The following is a 14,089-nucleotide window of genomic DNA, read 5'->3' on the forward strand; positions in this document are numbered from 1 at the left end:
AATAAACTATTTTGTTTGTAACTTGCGTGATCTCCATGACTCTAATTCATCTTGTACCTTTTCAGCCTAAATTACAACTGAATACTCAGGGGAAAAATGGGGGCTAAAGACCGACCGATCGGCGGCTTGGTACATTTGTGATAGTTCTAAGCTGTGAGGCCAGCAAGTTTCTGCCCATTAAAGGATCGGTGACGCACGGCTCTTGTGATTTGGTGCGAAGGGAACCCCTGGGCGTTACGGCGCTGGTTCCTCTCAAATTAGCTCTAAGGAGCCCAGTTAATGCTACGCCGACCTGGGCTCGCAACTATCATAGCAGGTTTGCATGTATTGTGTTGACTGGACCCTCAGCCTCTGAGTTCTCCACCGAACTGAGATTTCAGCAATAATGCTGATCCCAGGAGCATATATTGAGTAATGGTGGCGCAGGTACGAGTCGAGTGTAATCACTCCCGAGGTTCGCGTAAGTTTCAAACCCAAATTTCTAAATTATATCTTAAATGGAGTCAGATAAACGAGTAAAACTATCGTAACCACTAAGCTTACAATACGGCCCCGTTTGAGAACGGAGAATATTAAGAATTGTACTGATCCGTTTCAGGCCAGCCGAAAGCGGGATATGGGGCAGGTCAATCAATATCCGACCCGTGGCAACGGACCCAGTATATTCTTAAACGTAACTGTGCTCTGTTCTTGTAATGAGGATAATAATTAACCCTACTAATGTTCTCCCAGCAATGCCAGAAGGACAAGCACGCAAAACCCCCTTCGGCCCCTGCTAAATTCCGTCATTGGGTTAGCGTGGGGTTTTACAACCATATGACTTAAAACCATCTCTCTCTCTCATGGTGTGTGAAGGATTGGGTGCTGCGGTGTCAAAGGGCTCTGTGAGTTACTTGTAACATTCCAGTAAATATATTTATTTAATTGCACTAAAATGCAGAAATAGAAATCACTGTTCTAGAATGAGCCACATTACTTCTGTGCTGAAATTTATTTCCTCTTTTAACTTCATGGCTTGCTTTTTAACAACAAATAATCAATGTGTGAAATTCCTACTCGTATCACTCAAAATGAAATAATTATCATCGCAATTACTGTGATAAGTATTGCTCATTGCACCTTATAGTGTACATTGTGAACCATATGACTTCAAACCATCTCTCTCTCGCTAACTCTCTCCCCCCCCCCCCCCCCTCTCTCTCTCTCTCTGCAGGGTGTGTTTTCTCTGATTCTGGATCCATACCCATCATTGGATCCACAGGACACTCAGTGGTCCTGCCCTGTGCCTGCACTGATGTGCAGGAGAAACCTGAACAGATCAAATGGACTGCATTTCAAGGAGACCAAAACACTGTTATATTTCCACAAGGTCCTACCAGTGACAATGATCGCTACAAACACAGAGTGCAGCTGTTGGACTCTGTCGCCCCTGGAAACCTGTCTCTCCGTCTCTCAGATCTCACTCTGTCAGATGGGGGAACATACAGGTGTAGTGCAGATGGACACTACAGAGACATCAGACTCACAGTGAAAGGTAAATTTGACCACATTTGCCCATGGCATGTGAAGGATGGGGTTCCACTGGGTGACAAAGGGCTCTGTGAGTTATTGGTAACCTTCCAGTAAATATATTTATTTAATTCCACTAAAATTCAGAAATAGAAATCACTGTTCTAGAATGAGCCACATTACTTCTGTGCTGAAATTTATTTCATCTTTTAACTTCATGGCTTGCTTTTTAACAACAAATAATCAATGTGTGAAATTCCTACTCGTATCACTCAAAATGAAATAATTATCATCGCAATTACTGTGGCAAGTATTGCTTATTACACCTCATTGTGTACATTGTGAACCATATGACTTAAAACCATCTCTCTCTCTCTCTCTCTCTCTCTCTCTCTCTCTCCCTCTCTCTCTCTATCTCTCTCTCTCTCTCTCTCTCTCTCTCTCTCTCTCTCTCTCTCAGAATCTCTCAAAAAACCAGGCTGTGTTTTCTCTGATTCTGGATCCATACACATAACTGGATTCACAGGACACTCAGTGGTCCTGCCCTGTGCCTGTACTGATGTGCAGATCAAACCTGAACAGATCAAGTGGACTGCAGACCTAGGAAACCAAAACACTGTTATATTTCCACAAGGTCCTACCAGTGGCAATGATCGCTACAAACACAGAGTGCAGCTGTTGGACTCTGTCTCCCCTGGGAACCTGTCTCTCCGTCTCTCAGATCTCACTCTGTCAGATGGGGGACTATACAGGTGTGAAGCTGATGGACACTACAGAGACATCACTCTTACAGTGAAAGGTAAATTTGACCATATTTACCCATAGCATGTGAAGGATGGGGTGCCACTGGGTGACACAAGGGTCTGTGAGTTATTTGTAACCTTCCAGTAAATATATTTACTTAATTCCACTAAAATTCAGAAATAGAAATCACTGTTCTAGAATGAGCCACATTACTTCTGCGCTGATATTTATTTAACCTTTTAACTTCATGGCTTGCTTTTTAGCAACAAATATCAACTGAAATTCTTACACGTATTTCTCAAAATCAAATCATTATCATCGCAATTACTGTGACAAGTATTGCTTATTGCACCTTAGAGTGCACATTGTGAACCACATGACTTAAAACCATCTCTCTCTCTCTCTCTCAGAATCTCTCAAAAAACCAGGCTGTGTTTTCTCTGATTCTGGACCCATACCCATCACTGGATTCACAGGACACTCAGTGGTCCTGCCCTGTGCCTGTACTGATGTGCAGGTCAAACCTAAACAGATCAAATGGACTGCAGTGACAGAACAGCAAAGCGCTGTTATATTTCCACCACGTCCTTCCGGTGGCAGAGTGCAGCCGTTGGACTCTGTCTCCCCTGGAAACCTGTCTCTCCGTCTCTCAGATCTCACTCTGTCAGATGGGGGAACATACCGGTGTGAAGCTGATGGACAGTTTAAAGACATCATCCTCACAGTTATACATAGATTTGAAGAATTTTGTTTAAAAGTTTAAATGGGTTGTGTTTAAATCTTCAAATGACAACATTTATATCAACTCATTGCCTGCAGCTAACCTAGGTGGGTGGGACATATTTGTTCCAAATATCATGGTACCATAAAAGGGGGGGGGGGGAGGGGGTAATGCATGAAAAGTGCTGTAGTCTCTACATTGTGAAACTCAAATGGTATAAAATAAATCCCCTTTAATAAAAGCTGAGAAACTGCAGTTTTGCCACTCGTGAATTATTTGATTATGAATCTAAAAATAGAATAAAATATGTCGATATATCTTTGTCCCAAACATTATGGAGCTAAACGTATATATATATGTATATGTATGGTTAAAGGCGGCACGGATGGTGCAGTGGGTAGCACTGCCGCCTCACAGCAAGGAGGTCCTGGGTTCGAATCCCCGTCGGCCGGGGCCTCTGTGCGGAGTTTGCGTGTTCTCCCCGTGTCTGCGTGGGTTTCCTCCGGGTACTCCGGTTTCCTCCCACAGCCCAAAGACATGCACGTTAGGCTGATTGGAGAGTCTAAATTGCCCGTAGGTATGAATGTGTGAGTGAATGGTGTGTGTGCCCTGCGATAGACTGGCGACCTGTCCAGGGTGTATTCCTGCCTTTCGTCCAATGTATGCTGGGATAGGCTCCAGCCCCCCTGCGACCCTGATCAGGATAAGCGGGTTCAGATAATGGATGGATGGATGGATGTATGGTTAAGCTAGGGGGTGTATTAAGCAGGCCAATTCCTGTGAGGAGGGGAATCAGACAGGGCTGCCCAATTTAGCCACCGAACCTTTGCTAAGCAGGCTGAGAGATCATCTGAGGAGCATTTGGGGGTTAGGTGCTCAAGGACACTTCGACACACCCAGGGCTGGATCGAACCGGCAACCCTTGGACTGCCAGATGACTGCTCTTACCTCCTGGGCCAATGCCACCCAAGGGGACAGTTTTGGTTTGGGGACAGTAAGGCGATGAGTGTGTGTGTGTGTGTGTGTGTGTGTGTGTGTGTGTATGTGTGTATGTCTGTGTGTGTGTGTGTGTGTGTGTGTGTATGTGTGTATGTCTGCATAAGTGTGTGTGTATGTCTGTGTGTGTGTGTGTGTGTGTGTGGAGGAGCCTGACAGAGCCCAACAAGGAGAGAGCTGCATTGAAGGCCATTGTGTACGGAGTACGGGGTTGGGTCAGGCCTCTGTGACCATAAGGGGCCCACATGAGCGTGGCTGCCCTTTCTTATTTGGCTCAACCCCCATTACCACTCCATGATCAAACCTCCCCACACCGCCCCATGTGACCGAATACATAAAATATGGTGGCAGTAGTCCAGTCAGGTCTTTCCATTACCCACATTACCCTATACGTACTCTTGTGTTAAATGGTGAATGTGTTAAATGTTAACTCTACATTTTACAATGTGAGTTTGCAGTAGCCTGGTTTCCTGTGCGGGATACGCCCCTTTTCTGCTTTTATTTTTTAAAATTAAATTCCTCTTTTTGGTATGTGCACTGGTCATGGCACTTCTCATTCTAATTCATACTGTGGCAGGAAATATGACGCACACAGTATATGGCTGAATTTCCAAGGTAGCGTTGGAGTTTTCTGGAGAAACAAATACCACACAAACCACCATGCAACAGAACCTTCTGGCTGTACATTTGTTGGAGAGCTGACCATGGAAACCATGCTGGTCTGTGTCTGGCTGGTCAGCAGTCTGATTCACATGATCTCAGGTGAGATGATCATTTTCTCTGCACTATTGATGCTTTCAATGAGCTCTCCTAAAAAGCTTAAAATGTCTCATAGAATTAAAAGGAGAACGATGCACAGAGACTCACAGAGATGCACAGTTCTTTCTATGAAGCTGTTTGTAATTGAGATCGTAGCATGAGTTTAACTCCCTTTGTAATTTACTGTAAATGTCTAACAGAGATTGATTGATATTTTGTATGCTGCTCTGCTATTTATCCAATATAGAGTTATCTGTATTGTTATTGCTACTAACTGTTGCAACCAAAATGCATTTGAAATAATTAAAAATCCTAAGCTCCATCTATCGACTGAAAGAATGACCGTATACTGTGGGAGACCGGGTTTGGTTGGCAGCCAAAAAAAAAAAAAAAAGTGTATCATGTTAAAACAATTTTTAGTGAAAAAGTAACTTTTACTTTCAGTAAAAAGCTACTTTCAGTTCTGTTGTATTAAAAAGTATAAAAAATGGTCTTCACACAAAACATATCAGATGGGCACCGACCCACACAGTCCATAGACCTGATCCACATGCACACAGGTTTACACACACACACACACACACACACACACGCATACATGCACAGGAAAATGCATCCATCCACACACACACATACACACACACACACACACACACACACAAGAGGAAAAAGACAGGGAGACAGGGAGATTAAAGGAGAGAATAGTAGACCAATAGGTATTGCATTTCTACTGATGAACTGGTTAAAAATACTGTTTGGTTTCAACTCTATTTTACATTATACAATATTATACATTACACTTTGTATATTTATTATATTTATCATGTCCCATTGAGTATTTTTGCTTTCTAATTCTTATTTGAATTACATTTTGAATAGAATTTTAACGTTGTGCCAACCAACCTCATAACATTTTGCGCAATATGTCTCATTATTCACCTTATTTTACAAAACAGTTGCTGACATTGACATATTAATAAGTTTCATTTGCTACCGGTTAGAAAATTCTATCACAAATTATTACAGAGAAATGCCAACCATCCCCGGTCTCCCCTACTTCTTTCAAACATGTTCATACAACATTTATTTGAAGGAATTGTGGAGACGCTATTGTCCAGAGTAATATACAGTATATGACTTTAATTTTTACACAGTATCCACATATACAGGTGGATCCATCAGAAGCAATTCAGTTAAACTGCCCTGCCTAGAACAGCAGTGCCCTAACTATGAATCAAACATGCAACCTCCGCATGGCATGCCTGGTTTCCTCATCACTGTGCTATACTGCCACCAGGGCCTATAGGCCCACTATGGAAATAAGCCTTTGACTTCATTGTATTTTATTATTATTGATGATTTTTGGTATCTCGGGCATCCCTGGTAAGAGGGGATACATGTGTTTTAAATAGTCAATAAATCATTTTAGTCAAGCAAACAATCACCAAACAGGGCACTCATGGTTGTTAGTGGTCTGATTGAGCAATAATATGTCACCCTTTATTCCAGGATGTTCTCTATCTGCACCCGAAGGAGTCACTGGGTACACAGGAGGCTCTGTGCTCCTGTCTTGCTTCTGCACTGACGGAGGGACAATACCGAGATCTGCCAGGTGGCTTTTTCAACCAGGCCCTACTACGATCATACTTTGGTCACATGGCCGAGTGGACGACCGCTACAAAGACCGGGCGTTGATTTCTGACTCCCCTGGAAACATGTCTCTCCGTCTCTCAGATCTCACTCTGTCAGATTGGGGAACATACTGGTGTGAAGCAGATGGACAGTTTAAAGACATCACTCTCACAGTGAAAGGTAAATTTGAACACATTTGCCCATAGCGTGTCATGGACTAGGTGCCACTGTGTGTAACCTTCCAGTAATTGTATTTGTTTAATTCCACTAAAATGCAGCAGTATATGGCTTGCTTCACTTTATTTTTAGTTTCTGGGGCACCTCTGGTAAGAGGGGCTACATGTGTTTTAAATGGTTAATAAATCATTTTAGTCAAGCAAACAATCACCAAACAGGGCACTGATGCTTGTTTGTGGTCTGATTGAGCAATAATATGTCACCCTTTATTCCAGAATGTTCTCTATCTGCACCCGAAGGAGTCACTGGGCACACAGGAGGCTCCGTGCTCCTGCCTTGCTTCTGCACTGATGGAGGGACAATACTGAGACCTGCCAGATGGATTTTTCAACCAGGTTCTTCCGGTATCACACTTTGGTCAAGTGGTCGAGTGGACGACCGCTACAAAGCCCGGGCGTTGATTTTGGTCTCCCCTGGAAACATGTCTCTCCGTCTCTCAGATCTCGGTCTGTCAGATGAGGGAACATACAGGTGTGAAACTGATGGACACTACAGAGAAATCAGACTCACAGTGAAAGGTAAATTTGACCACATTTACCCATGGCATGTGAAGGATGGGGTTCCACTGGGTAACACAAGGGCTCTGTGAGTTATTTGTAACCTTCCAGTAAATATATTTATTTAATTCCATTAAAATCCAGAAATAGAAATCACTGTTCTAGAATGAGCCACATTACTTATTTTAAGTTCCTGGCTTGCTTTTTAGCAACAAATAACCAATGTGTGATCGACTGATATTCTTACTCGTATCTCTCAAAATCAAATCATTATCATCGCAATTACTGTGACAAGTTTTGCTTATTACAACTTATAGTGTACATTGTGAACCATATGACTTAAAACCATCTCTCTCTCTCTCTCTCTCTTGCTCTCTCTCTGCCTCTCTCTCTCTCTCGCTGCCTCTCTCTCTCTCTCTCTATCTCTCTCTCTCTCTCTCTCAGAATCTCTCAAAAAAACAAAAAAACCAGGCTGTGTTTTCTCTGATTCTGGACCCATACACATCACTGGATTCACAGGACACTCAGTGGTCCTGCCCTGTGCCTGTACTGATGTGCAGAAGAAACCTGAACAGATCAAATGGACTGCAGTGACAGAACAGCAAAGCGCTGTTATATTTCCACCACGTCCTTCCAGTGGCAGAGTGCAGCTGTTGGACTCTGTCTCCCCCGGAAACCTGTCTCTCCGTCTCTCAGATCTCACTCTGTCAGATGGGAGAACATACCGGTGTGAAGCAGATGGACAGTTTAAAGACATCATCCTCACAGTTATACATAGATTTGAAGAATTTTGTTTAAAAGTTTAAATGGGTTGTGTTTAAATCTTCAAATGACAACATTTCTATCAACTCATTGCCTGCAGCTGATCTAGGTGGGTGGGACATATTTGTTCCAAATATTATGGTACCGTAAAAATGGGGGTGGGGGGCAGGGGGTATGTATGAAAAGTGCTGTAATATCTACATTGTGAAACCAAAATTGTATCAAATAAATCCCCTTTAATAAAAGCTGAGAAACTGCAGTTTTGCCACTCGTGAATTGTTTGATTATGAATCTAAAAATAGAATAAAATATGTGCATATATCTTTGTCCCAAACATTATGGAGCTCAATGTATATGTATATGTATTTTACAGTAGCTTGCTGGTGAATGTAGGCTACTGGATGCCTGATGTGATGTGCTAGAACTCACACTCAGACTGTGGGGTTGGTGTAAGCACTGAGGCCTATGCAGCTTTACTGGGCTAGTATTGCCGAGGGAAGGGAAATGGGCCTGGTAGATGGTACGGGAGGGAACTGGAACATCCTGAGTGCATACCCTGTTCCACTCTTACCAGATAACATGTGAACACATGTCGGGTGAACTGGTGGTCATACTCTATGGGTGTAGCATCACATATGGGGTTTCAGCTGTAAAACCCCACGCTAACCCAACGACGGAATTTAGCGCGGGCCGAAGGTATTTGCATGCTTGTCCTTCTGGTGTTGCTGGAAGAATATTAGTAGGGTTAAATAATAATGACCGCTATGCAGAGAGTCTAGATCAGCCAATAAATAAACCACGATACAAAGGCAGTAGTACCACTCTGCCTTCCGCTTTTTAATGGTCCGGGCTGACCAAGAATCTCCATTTAAGATATAATTTAGAAATTTGGTTTTGAAACATACGCGAACCTCGGGAGACAAAATCCCAGATTGCTTGGTTTCTTCTCCTTATCTCCACAATCCAGGCCTTTGTTCTTGACCCTAAAAATGGGTCACCCATCTGGAATTTAGAGCCAAACCCCCATCAGGCAGTGAGACCTTGGTCAGGGGGCTAAAGAAAATGGCTTCTACAGGGACAGGTTTTCCACAGTTTCCGGCTACTGTTTCGGCTACTGTTACGAAAACTAGACCATTGCACCAGTCGCACTGAACCAATCAGAATAACACCAAACATTACTATATTCAGACCTGCGATTATCATGAAACATCTTTATGCCATCTCCAGTATTCCTGTGCTCAAAACCTTCAAGGAATTTGAGAGAAGGGGGGCTCCCCAGGGGGCCTAGGAAGACTCCTTAAGGAACCCCACTCTAGTTTTCCCCCACAGGCCTGGGTGCCAAAAATCGGGGCTAACGATGTATGCTCCGGGGGAGGAAGTTAGCAAGCTGATCAGCGGATAACACCAAATTATTTTTAATTATTTAATTATTTCCATCTTACAGCTGCTATACAGTGGGGCATCGTGCTTGGTTAAGCTAGGGGGTGTATTAAGCAGGCCAATTCATGTGAGGAGGGGAATCAGACAGGGCTGCCCAATTTAGCCACCGAACCTTTGCTAAGCAGCTGAGAGATCATCTGAGGAGCATTTGGGGGTTCGGTGCTCAAGGACACTTCGACACACCCAGGGCAGGATCAAACCGGCAACCCTCGGGCTGCCAGATGACTGCTCTTACCTCCTGGGCCAATGCCGCCCCAGGGGACAGTTTCGGTTAGGAGACAGTAAGGCGGTGAGTGTGTGTGTGAGTGTGTGTGTATGTGTGTACGTATGTCTGTGTGAGTGTGTATGTGTGTGTGTGTGGGTGAGTGTGTGTGTGTGTGTGTGTGTATGTCTGCATGAGTGTGTGTGTGTGTGTGTGTGTATGTGTGTGTGTGTGTATGTGTGTATGTCTGCATGAGTGTGTGTGAGTGTGTGTGTGTGTATGTGTGTATGTCTGTGTGAGTGAGTGTGTGTGTGTGTATGTGTGTATGTCTTTGTGAGTGTGTGTGTGTGTGTATGTGTGTATGTCTGTGTGAGTGTGTGTGTGTGTGAGTGAGTGTGTGTGTATGTATGTCTGTGTGAGTGTGTGAGTGAGTGTGTGTGTGTGTGTGTGTGTGTGTGAGTGTGTGTGTGTGTGTGTGTGTGTGTATGTATGTCTGCATGAGTGTGTGTGTGTGTGTGTGTGTGTGTGTGTGTGTGTGGAGGAGCCTGACAGAGCCCAACAAGGAGAGGGCTGCATTGAAGGCCATTGTGTACGGAGTACAGGGTTGGGTCAGGCCTCTGTGACCATAAGGGGCCCACATGAGCGTGGCTGCCCTTCCTTATTTGGCCCAACCCCCATTACCACTCCATGATCCAACCTCCCCACACCGCCCCATGTGACTGAATACATAAAAGATGGTGGCAGTAGTCCAGTCAGGTCTTTCCATTACCCACATTACCCTATATGTACTCTTGTGCTAAATGGTAAATGTGTTAAATGTTAACTCTATATTTTACAATGTGAGTTTGCAGTAGCCTGGTTTCCTGTGCGGGGTACGCCCCTTTTCTGCTTTTTCTGATTTTTTTTTTCATGAATTTAGTTTCCTCTTTTTGGTATGTGCACTGTTCACAGCAGTTCTAGTTCTAATTCACATTGTGGCAGGAAATATGACACACACAGGATATGGTTGAATAAAAATAAGATAGCGTTGGAGTTTTCTGTATAAGCAAATACTACACAAACCACCTCAATGCAACAGAACCTTCTGGTTGCACATTTGTTGAAGAGCTGACCATGGAAACCGTGCTGGTCTGTGTCTGGCTGGTCAGCAGTCTCATTCACACGATCTCAGGTGAGATGACCATTTTCTCTGCTCTATTGATGCCTCAAAAGAGTGTTACTCAAAACCTTAAAATGTCTCTGTGCCATTCTCATAAAATAAAAAGGAGAAAGAAGACTTCTGGGTGTTCATAACGGCTAAGCATGCTCTCATGTTCTTGTGTTAAACTGACTGTAATGTTAACTAGAAAGAGAAAACGCTATGTCCTATATGTGTGTGTAAATATTACTTGTTACATTGTGATTGCATTTGAAAAGCCGGTCTTTAAACTGTGCATGAATTATGAAGTGAACTTGAATGATTTGAACTTTAAGTTTTTTTTAATTTTATTTCCTTTACTTTAAAATAAACAATTCTTTCCATGACTCTGTGACGAGGAGGTGCGGAGAGCCAAGCGCGACTAAGAGTGATCCTAAGTGAGCGAACACACAGAAGTGTCCGCCACCAAGACCCCGGGGAAATAGCAGAGACCGGGGTACAATAGGAGATAGCTCCGCACAAATAAGAGCCCCAAATAACGGCTCAAAAAATAAAGCTACCCATTAAAACCAGGGCGAAGAAATAACAACAAATAAATGTGAGCACTCAACCCCCGAACCGGGGGGAAACCCAAAATAAACGTACAACCTAGTGTCAAATACTAGGCACAGAAAATAAAACACCAGGAGTCGCAGCTCCGGAAAACATAGAAATAAAAGTACATACCCGGGACACCATCCCGTACCCACGGACTCACACAGCCAAAAAATAAAAGTAAACCAAGAAACTCAATCCCAAGGAAGGTGTTCCGTAAGGCACACTGCCAGCGAGCAGAACCCCTTCCTTACCTATATTAATCGTTTTTTGCGAATAGAAACAGGCTCAGAAAGAACCGATACCCAGCACCATACCCGACTCAAATATCAGAGTCTACCGTGTGCTATACCTGCTTGGTGACAGAGCGTAAGTGTACACCAAAGCAAAGACCGATGGAAAATGAGAGCTTTAAATACTCTCCAGAGGTAGGTACCTGGCTGGCACTAATGACTACCAGGTGAAGGTAATAAAGCACTCCCCTGGTGGCCACAGCCGGTACTCCCTCCCAACCCTGACAGACTCTGTTTGTAATGGAGATCAGAACATGAGTTTAACACTGTAATTTAAATCAGAGAAAAGTAATTGTGGAAAATAAATTTGCTATTATTTGCTGTGCTTTGAACTCATATCGAAGAACATTGTGTATGCTGCTCTGGTATTTATCCAATATAGAAAGATTATCTGTATTGTTATTATTGATACTAACTGCTGCAACCAAAATGCATTTTGAATCATTAAAAACCCAAAGCTCCATCTATCTACTTTGAAAGAATGACTGTGTAAAGTGGGACACTGCTATTTTATGGTCCTTGATAGATGGATGGAACATCAAAATATTTATTTTCTTGGACAGCACTCATCTATCTTGTTAAAACATTTTAAAAGATAATCACGTTAAAACCATTTTTAGTGAAAAAGTAGAAGAAAACTTTTACTTTCACTTTCAGTAAAAAGCTAATATTTGTTGTATAAAAAAGTAAAAAAAATGATGAAACGTAATTATATACACAAATAGAACATGCATGTGTGTGTGAGGCTCGGAGCACAATATTGTAGTTACTGTTCCGTCAGTCACATAAGGGCACCGGCCTTAGTCCATAGACCTGATCCACATGCACACAGGTTTACACACACATACACACACATGCACACACACACATATACACGCACAGGAAAATGCATCCACACACACACACACACAAGAGGAAAAACACAGGGAGACAAGGAGATTAAAGGAGAGAACAGTAGACCAATTGGTATTGCATTTCTACTGATGAACTGGTTAAAAATACTGTTTGGTTTCAACTCTATTTTACATTATACAATAGTATTCATTTCATATTTTCAATATTTATTATATTCATAATATCCCATCAAGTATTTGTGCTTTCTATTTCCTATTTGAATTACATTTTGAAAATTGTTTCTATCGGTTGCTTCAGTCTTTGTAACTATAGCATAACGTGTGGCGACCAACCCTACGTGCGCAATGAGACTTTAATCATCAGTCACCTTATTTTACAAAGCATTTGCAGACATTGACATACATATATTTAACTTTCATTTGCTACCAGTTTGAAAATTCTATCACAAATTATAACAGAGAAATACGGCAAAGAGTGAAAAGTGTGCCAACCATCGCCGCTCTCCCCTACTTCTTTCAAACATGTTTATACGACATTTATTTTAAGGAATTTTGGAGACGCTATGGTCCAGAGTAACATACAGTACATGACTTTAATTTTTACACAGTATCCACATATACAGGTGGATCCATCAGAAGCAATTCAGTTAAACTGCCCTGCCTAGAACAGCAGTGCCCTACCTATGAATCAAACATGCAACCTCCGCATGGCATGCCTGGTTCTGTCATCACTGTGCTATACTGCCACTATGGAAATAAGCCTTTGACTTCATTGTGTTTTATTCCTATTGATGATTTTTGGTATCTGGGGCATCTCTGGTAAGAGGGGCTACCTGTGTTTTAAATCTCAATGAATAAGTTTAGTCAAGCAAACAATCACCAAACAGGGCACTCATGCTTGTTAGTGGTCTAAGTGAGCAATAATATGTCACCCTTTATTCCAGGATGTTCTCTAGCTGCACCCGAAGGAGTCACTGGGTACACAGGAGGCTCCGTGCTCCTGCCTTGCTCCTGCACTGATGGAGGGACAATACTGAGATCTGCCAGATGGATTTTTCTACCAGGTCCTTCCAGTATCACAGTATCCAGTATCCAGGATTGGTCACATGGTCGAGTGCACGACCGCTACAAAGGCCGGGTGGTCATTTCTGACTCCCCTGGAAACATGTCTCTCCGTCTCTCAGATCTCACTCTGTCAGATGGGGGAACATACAGGTGTGAAGCACAGGGTGAACAGTTTAAAGACATCATTCTCACAGTGAAAGGTAAATTTGACCACATTTGCCCATGGCATGTGAAGGTCGGGGTGCCACTGGGTGACACAAGGGCTCTGTGAGTTAGTCAGTAAATGTGTTTGTTTCATTCCACTAAAATGTAGAAGTAGAATTCACTCTTCTAGAATGAGCCACATTACTTCTGGACTTCGGCGTATTGCACCTTATACTGTAAATTGTGAATCATATGAAAACCATATTTATTTATTTTAAATAATAAAATCTCTCTCTCTCTCTCTCTCTCTCTCTCTCTCTCTCTCTCTCTCTCTCTCTCTCTCTCTCTCTCTCTCTCTCTCTCTCTCTCTCTCTCTCTCTCTCTCTCTCTCTCTCTCTCTCTCTCTCTCTCTCTCTCTCTGCAGGGTGTGTTTTCTCTGATTCTGGACCCATACACATCACTGGATCCACAGGACACTCAGTGGTCCTGCCCTGTGCCTGTA

The 14,089-nt window shown here is 42.9% G+C and overlaps 1 long non-coding RNA gene across 1 annotated transcript; it reads left to right on the forward strand.

Moving 5' to 3' along the window:
• Positions 1-4,100: 4,100 nt before the first annotated feature.
• LOC133137518 (uncharacterized) lies at positions 4,101-7,998 on the forward strand. The gene is made up of 3 exons (XR_009709614.1): positions 4,101-4,732; positions 6,239-6,541; positions 7,540-7,998. It is a non-coding gene; the product is annotated as an uncharacterized LOC133137518 (long non-coding RNA).
• Positions 7,999-14,089: the final 6,091 nt, after the last annotated feature.

Source organism: Conger conger, chromosome 9 (assembly GCF_963514075.1).
Source record: "Conger conger chromosome 9, fConCon1.1, whole genome shotgun sequence".
Taxonomy (NCBI): domain Eukaryota; kingdom Metazoa; phylum Chordata; class Actinopteri; order Anguilliformes; family Congridae; genus Conger; species Conger conger.